The sequence below is a fragment of the Cupressus sempervirens genome, chromosome 5, assembly GCF_028749045.1.
Source record: "Cupressus sempervirens isolate cs-2001-9-10 chromosome 5, ASM2874904v1, whole genome shotgun sequence".
NCBI classification, from domain to species: Eukaryota; Viridiplantae; Streptophyta; class Pinopsida; order Cupressales; family Cupressaceae; genus Cupressus; species Cupressus sempervirens.
In genome coordinates, this window is record NC_143122.1 from 701,106,270 (window position 1) to 701,115,807 (window position 9,538).

The 9,538-nt window shown below is 32.6% G+C and overlaps 1 pseudogene; it reads left to right on the plus strand.

Moving 5' to 3' along the window:
- Positions 1–7,327: 7,327 nt before the first annotated feature.
- Positions 7,328–9,002, plus strand: LOC149557923 (putative carboxylesterase 12; annotated as a pseudogene).
- Positions 9,003–9,538: the final 536 nt, after the last annotated feature.

The window sequence follows — 9,538 nt, forward strand, 5'->3', positions numbered from 1 at the left end:
CTCTAAGTTATACTTTATCCCTTATCTATTTTATATAATATTATTAATTTAAGTTTATAAATAAAATTTTTACTCAGAAAGAAAATAAAATTAATTGAAACAATTTAATCTTTATCAAATGTAGTTGAAAGAAGTCCATAGCATGTAGTAAAGAAAGGGAATGTTTAAGAAACAACTAAAATTTGGTATGGAGCGTGACCTATCTTCCACCTAGCAAGTAAATACAATATGATGATGAACAAAAACTTTGTATTGTGTGTCATTCTTGGCCTTTTTTCTACATGTATAACTTTGTGTGACTCCTCCAAAGGATGAACTTTCATTTGTGATGGCCCAACATTGCTCCGCTCCATCTCCAATTGCTTCAATTCTTTTTCACCCACCTAGATTGATTTGAGAGTAGATTTGGTCTCATTCCCCTATTTTCTTTCTAGTTGTGTTGTTCTTTTGTAGATGATCTTTCCACTTGAAAAATAAGACAAATTCATTTACATCTGAAAACAACATCCATTGGCATTTTTTCTTAGCCTACAAAGCACAATAATACTGCTTCTTGGTTTTTGATTCATGGTTAAGGATGCCTATTAACATTGAATTCACTAACTAGACTCTACAAAGTTTCCACTATTTTTTTATTATTATAGAAAATAGGTTTTGAGGGGGGCTTGAAACCCTGCATAACTAAAAGATTAACATAGATCAAGCACTTAAAGTATCAACAACATAATATCCTTAGGCTAAACAACAGCTCCCCACAAGATAGCAAGATAAAACCATAAAAAGAAAATAGGGAAGCAAAACAAAAAACCAGGAAAGTCCCAAAGCCAGGAGAATAGCTCAAGCAATTTCTTTGAGAATTTCTACAACACAAATCTCCAACTTAGACACTTTTCTAGTCACCTCCTTAAGGTCAAAAAGATCTTTGTCAAGTTCATGGGTGTCCTTTTTCTTTGTGTTGGATCTGGTCCTCTTCCTCAATCCATCCTCAGAAGACTTATTTTTACCATTGTTGGGAGATTGGTCTTCCTCCTTACTAACCTTGTGTTCCTCAATTTTGTTTATCAACACCTTTATGTTGTCATTAGAAGCTTTAAGAATGTTATAGCTTTTCTCAGCAATTTTCTGTAGGGTGCCCTCCATGCTTTGAACTCTCCTCTTCACTTCCTCCACTATGTTTTCCATATCCCTTTCCTCCTTATTTTTCCTATTTTGATTGCTACAATTGTCCCTCTCCAATCTACCCACTCTGTAATTAAGTTTTTGGATTTCATGGTAAGTCCATTTTGTGGTTCTATAGCTATCAACTACGTTGTTCTTTGCATTATCAAGCACATCCATCTGAGGGTTCTCCTTTGTGATGTTGCTACAAATAACAAGGGCAGGATCAATAAGCTCCTACATTTAAATTTTTCCCTTCTTATTCTCCTTAACAAAGTTTTTCATCATCTCTCTCTTGAGCCCCATCCTCATAGAAACATTATCAAAATTTCTCCAAACCACATTCCTATCTTTGCTCGAAATCTTGCAAAGTCTAATGGCTAGACCCATATTCCTCAAAACCCTACTCATTCTCTTCCCCACTCCCCTGATTCTTGTCTTCCTCATCACTATCCTTCCCCTCCTCCTGCCTTTCCTCCTTGGATTATTTTTCTATATCTTTCCCTCTTTTTAGCCTCCTAAAAGGCTTGCTAGCATAATCCTCCTCTCTATTGAGAAGCATCTTAATAGTAATGTTTCTATTAGTTTCCACTATGTTATCTTAGTTGTTATTGTCATAAAAAGAATTGACCAACACCCAAGTATAAATGATATTGTTCTAATGCACAAATGAAATTTATATAATTATTAAACTTCAAGTAATTATAATATTATTATCCATAAAAATTAATAATTAAAATAATTAACTAAATATATAAAAGAAAATTCAGCCCCTAAATAGTATTTCATCCCTTGAAAGATGCAATATGATATCTTTGACTTATAGCACATTTAATATACCTAAATAGAAATGTAGATATATACTCAATCAAGGTGTAAGTTTTGTAAGGGCTTGCAAAGTTTGAAAAGAAATTGTCCTGCATGTGAAGAATATGTGGGAGAAGAATATATGCACATTTGTTCTTTTCAATTAGGAATGCATGTTAAAGAAAACTAAGACAACCATCTGTGAAGCCAAGTGACTCTTTGACTATGAATATCTTGGCTTAAGCGATCAAAATATAGGATTTTTCTTTACAACTATTTTTTTTCATGTTTGAGGCAGACAACAACAAGGAGGAAATACAACAAAAATTTTCAACATTAAACCATCGAAAGGAAAGTGTAGTTGCACACTCTCTTCTTTTTTCTAGCATGGAGAACAATTCCTTTTTGGAATGGTTATTTTACTAGTTAGATGCATTCCATGATTTTAAACTAGTATTTTGTTAGATTAACCATATTTTTTGTAATGGATTCATATTTCTTTTCCATAAGTAAATAAGTAAACAACGCCATGAAGTGTTCATTGAATTCAATGTAAGCAAAGAATAGTAACTGGCCAGTTGGTTGAGCTTGCCCAAAAAAACCTAGACTTGATTGTTAGCAGTCTATGGCAAACTACTAGGATTGTTCAACATTGTTTGCTATGGTTTTTAAGAAGCACATTTTACTACATTTTAATAAAAAATTAATAATTAATCTATCAATTAAGTACTTAATTATTTGTTGGTACCACTAATCACTAAGAAATTTGTTCTTATAGAGCAGTTTGTTTTTGTTTATCAATAACAATGAGTTCTTTTCTTTATTTTGTTCCTTTTTAATGGGGAATGCATTATTTTTTGTTTTTTATGTACATTGATTTCATTGTGTGGTAGACTTATTCCATCTAGTTAAGGGAGGAAGAATAGGGTGTCAAATTCATTTGGATGGAGGGGAGACTCTGACAAATTCTGCACAAATTTATTTTGTTGGATGACTACAACATGGACGCCATTTTTGCAAGTTGTCAGCACATAGTGTTGAGTGTGATTGTTCCCAAGCCTCCTCCTCTAGATCCCAAGGAAGCTAAGGTAATTGAAGTTAAAATTACACAAGGGTTTACTAAATTGGTTCTGTAGAGTGACCAACAAAGTGCACTAGATGGTCTTGATCCCATTCAAGACTTGTATTGCCTATGAAACTCTACATCATATTGGGTTATTTTATTGAAAGTTTCAGAGACATTTTCAGCAAAATGTTGTGTATATAGATCCTACAACTCTATATTCCCTAGTGTTAACATTATGTAAATTTAAAACTTTTAAATTTATTTAGATTTTTTTTCTAATATTCATTCTATGCCTGCAAAGCTAGCTAGATCCAGCTCAACCTTGGTGATTGTATCAGTGTGCCAACTAACATTGGGCTTTAGTCTAGAATGCCCAAATAAAAAGTTTGGAACATACAAAAATATTTAAAAAGATTAAGAAAATGAACTATTTACCTATGGCAACCCAGAGGTGGATTGCAAAAAAGCTTCATGTTAGAGTATATGATTTTCTACAGTCATTGTCATATACTATGAAAAAATAAGACAAGCTCTCTAAATCTTGAATACAATGGATATTAGAAACTACAGGGGCCTCTCTCCACAAAGTCACAACATTGGTCTGGTGTAGCATGGCCAATGCATGCCTTGTGACTCCTACAATCTACAAATTCTATTTACAAAAGCCCCTGAAACTAGCCCACCCATCCTAACTCCTCGTTCAGACGTTGCAAACTAGTTTATGGTGTTGACTCGTATGGTGAATAACCTAGATTGTCCAACAAGCTACTTCCACCTTCAATTCAATGGTTGAGTGGGGGATTTGGTGCTCAATCTATGGAGTTTTCTAGAAATATTCAAGAGAAATTTGTAGAAAGCTCCAAAATAGTCTTGATGTAGTGTTTTTTTTTCATTGTTTATAATGCCAAGAATTTTGCATTTTTTGTAAAGAAAAATTATTTTTCTGATTGCTCTAATGAATGAAAATTGAGAGAAATCATATTTTCAAATTGTTGAAAATAAATATAATTAATTAGTTATAATGTTTTCATTTCACAAAATTTAATACTTTATTTTGATTAGTCCATTGATTAGTCTACTTAGAATATATGTGCCTAAACGAATACATAAGTATTCTATTGTAGGCACGAACTATCATTTCAACTTGTGATACCTATTCAATATAATAATACAAACATAATGACTCCTTTTGTATTTATTTTTTTTAAATTATTAACACCAAACCTACTACCACCTAATATTTACGCCGAAGACATTCCCTATATGAATGTGAGGAGTTAAAATTTGAATCCAAAGGTGGAAAATGGTGTAGAGAAAATGACTACCATTGAAATAATGTGAAGTGTCAATCTATTTTTACCTTTTTTACGTATAGTGACAGTGGTTTGATATTTTAAACAATAAACAACAAAAAACTAATGCATGAAAAAGTTTGGGTGGAAAGCAGAGTACGAGGATGCAAGTGGATGAAGGACGTGGCATAGGAAAAGTGAAAACAAAGCACAACCATTGCACTTCCGCTTGTTGATATTTTGACTTTGTTAAAAAGTAATTTTTATAAAAAGAATGACTTTAATACTCTTTTTTTATTAAAAATAGTCCAACTCCCATCCCCATGCTAAGTCAAAAAAGATATTGTGCACAGATTTAATATTAATCATCCATATGTACCATTCATTTAAGATTTAATTCTAGAATTAAAAATTATTCAACGAATGAAAACATATCACGTTTCATTTTAATAAATGTAAACTTCATAAATAATTGTACACTCAAATTTTAGGAAGAAAATATTGATATTTCTATAATCAATATTTTATATGCTGGGTTCTTAAAGAATTATTAAGTAGAAATATAATTAGTTTTTTTGTAATCTAATATAATTTAGAATATAATATTATAATATAGAAGAATAGTTATTATTATATTATATGATGTGAATGGTTAAATATAAATATAAAATACAAAAATAAATGAATAGTATTTTTAAATAATAAAAAGTAAATCATATGTAATATTATAAAATAAAATGTTATATTTAATAATCATTATAGAATACATTGTATTATTTAACAGAATTAGATTAGATTAGATTTATTTTATTTACCATATTAATTAAAATATTTATATCTATTTTATAAATTGACAATTAAAAAAGAAGAAGAAATAGTTCAATTTATAATTATTTTGTTATTTTGTTATATTTTGACAATTTCGTATATATTTTTAAAAAATAATCTTGTTATATATAAAGAATGAATAGTTCAATTTTACATTTAAAAAAATATTTATATAATTTTATGATTTTTTATTTACATTATTAATGAACAAGGTCATGTTATATTACACACACACACACACACACACACAGACATACATGAAGATATAGCAATAGAAGGGGGAAGAGTGAGAGAGAAAGAAGTAAGGAAATAATGATAGAGAGGAAGATAAAGATGGAGATGAAGATGGAAGAGATGGATATGTAGGGAAGAAAATGAATAGATAAAGAGAGAGGGTAGATAGAAATGGTGTGTGTGTGTGTGTGTGTGTGTGTGTGTGTATAAGACAAAAGGAAAGAATGACGAAGGAAGAGATATACAAATAGAGAGAGGAAGATAGAGAGAGGGGGTGGGGACAGGATGATATACATATATGTAAAAAAAAGAATAACAAATGGAGAAATATAAAGGTGAAGATAGAGGTAGGAAGTGATATATATATATATATATATATATATATATATATATATATATATATATATAAAGAGAGAGAGAGAGAGAGAGAGGGGGGGGGAGTGATGATGAGGGATGGATAGAGAGTTGGAGATGTGTCTAGAAATGGAGTGGTGATAAGAAGATATAGATAAGAGAGTGGGATATTTGTTTTAGAGATGGATTAGTAAGAAGAAGACACATATAGAAATGAATGGGGAAGATAATTAGACTCCACTATCAAAAGGATCATATTATGTTTGCAAGAGAGGGTGGGATAAAGTTGAAGATAGTTATAAATAGAGATGGGGAGAAACAAAGAGTGTGTGAATGAGGGAGAAAAAGAAAGGTGGAGTGAAGGGAAAAAGTAGAAATATAGAGATAAATGAAGGATAGATAATGACAAATAGAGGAAGAGATAGATATTTATAGTGGGAGAAGATTGATGCCATGAGAAAGATGGAAACTAGGAAGAGAAATTAAGAGGAAGCTATAGATGAATAATTAGAAATTAAATCAAATGTATAAACTTTTAATATTATAGAGCTCCTCTCGTGAAACAAGTAAATAGAAGATAGTTAATAGTTTTTGACAGATTATTACAGAGATAAGGAGATATAGAATGAGATGGAGAGACAAACAAAAGAACAGATAGTTGACTTACCATAACTTTACAGCGTATCCATTGCACACTAAGATGCAATTATTAATAATTAATATCTATTTTTACCAATTGAATAAAGCCTCAGAAAAAGACAAAAAAAAGTCTACAAAACTAGGTTTCTAAAAGAAGAAAAATCATAAGAATATTAAGCTGTGGTTTATGACACCTACCTTACTCTTAATGATTCCTAATTTCCTGTATGTTCATCATTCCTGTTTTGGATTGAAAAATGTGCAAGATTCCTATTTTCATATGAAAAGAAACACATCATACCTATTTACAATAACTTGTCGTCGCCGTGTGATACAATTGGTTATGGAAAATTCTTCGCTGATAATCTTTCCATATTGAATATAGAAAAGCGGAAAAGAAATCTTTCCATATTGACTGACATGAGCCGACCTTCTCACCTTCTTTGGTTGTTCCACTCACCGACATTGTCAAGAAAAGGTAGCCGAAAATTCCATAGAATTTTGAATGGCCCGTAAATGTCGCACGACTGGATTTGGCCCGAAATTGACATGAATTGTAGAAATCTTTCTAACTTTATATTTAGATTATATTTTGTTAAGAAAGTTCTATGATTAAGATAGCATCATGTGAATGTGTATTTAAAGTGTTTAACAATTACTATCACTATATAAATATATCTAGTGCTTTATCATATATTCAAATGGTTTCTTCCATACGGTCAACTAAAATTGATGAGGCATCCAAATGACTGCAAACTTTCCAGTCTACGGATACTGAGCTGCAACCATCATCACGGAATCAAACGCCGAGTGGTCCAGAAGCCATTCGTAATGCAATGGCAAGCTGTGGATGACGTGTCCAAATGACTCAAAAACTTTCTACTCTATAAATATCGGTTTCCGCTTCACCATGAATCCAAATATAAACTGAAAGTGAAATTTCTTCAGAATGACAACACAGACGGAAAGAAAGCTCGTCGATGAAGTTTCCGGATGGCTCAAAATTTTCTCCGACGGCTCAGTCGACCGCGAATGGACAGGCCCGGAAGAAGTGAAGCCGCTCATAACGCCCGTGCCGCCATCCAACGACGCTTTCATCGACGGCGTCGCCACCAGACACGTGTCCATCGATGAGAAAAATGGCATCTGGATCCGCATCTATTTGCCTCGTGCGGCGCTAGATAAGGAAGCGGATAACACACTGGGCATGCTGGTGCATTTCAAAGGCGGCGGGTTTTGCGTTAGCCATGCCGACTGGAAAATGTACAATCATTTCTACTAGCACATCGTAACAGCCTCCAATGTCGTGTGCGTGTCAGTGGAGTACAGGCTCGCGCCAGAGCACCGCCTCCCGACCGCGGTCGACGACTGCTTTGGCACCGTAGCATGGCTCAGGGAAGTCGCACATGGGAAAAAGGAGGAGCCGTGGCTCGCATAGCACGCCAATTTTACGCGGTGCACGTTTATCAGCGATAGTGCGGGAGGGAATCTGGTGCACCACGTGGCAGCACGGGCAGCAAAGTGCAAGGAAACACTGCGGCATGTTTGTCTGTGCAGCAGCATTGTAATGTTTCCATTTTGGACAAGTTAATTATTTATAAGGTTATCAAATTAAAAATATATATTACAAGGTAATTTTATATTTAATTAATTTAATAAAGTGATATATTTTATCAAGTCATTTAATAAAATAATATTCTATAGGTTGCTAGAAGAAGTGGAGAAAAAATTAAAAAGAAGGCTGACTTATCGAAGGAAAAATGATAAATAGGCATTGGGGGCTCATTGTCTATCATCCAAATTTATTTTTGATATTTGTTGATGTGTATTGTGGAGCCTAGGGTTTTTGCACGTATTCACCATTGGCCATTGAGAACGAAAACTCTCAATTGATACACAATTTGAAGAGTGTGAAAGATCACTTGAATTATTGCAAAGTTGAGGAAGTTGCTTTAGACTTTCTACTTGTACTGTAAAGCAAAACATTGTGGTGGTATCAATTGGATGAATTGTTGGGGATATTTGTGTGATCAAAGTTTTCATCTACTAGCAATATTAGGGTTTGATTGGCAGCATTCTTCATTTCTAGGTTTACTCCAGACATTTGCATCTCAGTATATTAATCTTTAATATACCTATTTTGCATTATTAAATATAAAAAATGTTAGTGAGGCAGTGAAATTTCAGTCATTAGTGTTACATAAGAGTGCATAGGAGATCATTGTTATTGCATAGTTTTTTTTTTTATTTGCAACTGTAGGTTTGCATTTTTATTTCAGCAAAACACCATAATTGTATGTCATTGTAATTTTGCCAAAAGTGTTGGCTATTTGAAATCAACATTTTGAGGTCAGATTTGAGTAGGTTCTTTATCGGCGTGGCTTTGCATCTAGGGTTTGTGTGATTGGTGCACAGTAAATCGGAGGCCAAGATTCCACCAAATTCGATGTTTTTGATGCTAGAAATGGTGGATAATTTTCTGGCACTTGGTTGTGTCGGAGAAGGTGAGTCACTATTTTTATCTGAATCAAATTGCGGTGGATTTCGATCCGCATGTTGGGAAGGAGACTGCTAAACTTTTGTAGGTCATCAACCGGTTTATTACTCATTGTTTTGCTAAATAATAGGGTGATTCAATTTTCAATAAAGTTGTTGTCAGTGGGTTGGGCGATTAGGACCATAGTGAAGCACTTGATTGGTAGTACTAGTGGGATTTCCACCAAGATTCCTTCAATGTCATGTCATTTTATGTTTTTACACAATTTTAATAAGAAAAATGAAGAGAAATTATCGAGGTTATTGCAATTTTTTTTTTTTATAAGGATATAATAATATAATATGCTAATTTTAGGTTATAAGATTTATTCAATTCATTAGATTTCAATTGAATTTCTGGGTATGATTGTGTGAAAAATTTTCATTAACATTTCAAATCACTCTATGTGATCTATCATCAGGATGCTAGAAAGCCAAAGAAAAATTTAGTGATTTGCAACATTGATGGAAAGAAACTCACTTGAAATATGCTAATTTGTTTAGAGGAGATCTATAAATTCAGTCTCAATATTGTGTTTTTAAAATTATTCATGTTTTAACAAAGATTTATAAGGCAACTCTTTTACTTATAATTATGGTTCCAGGGTCAAATTAGCATGCTTTT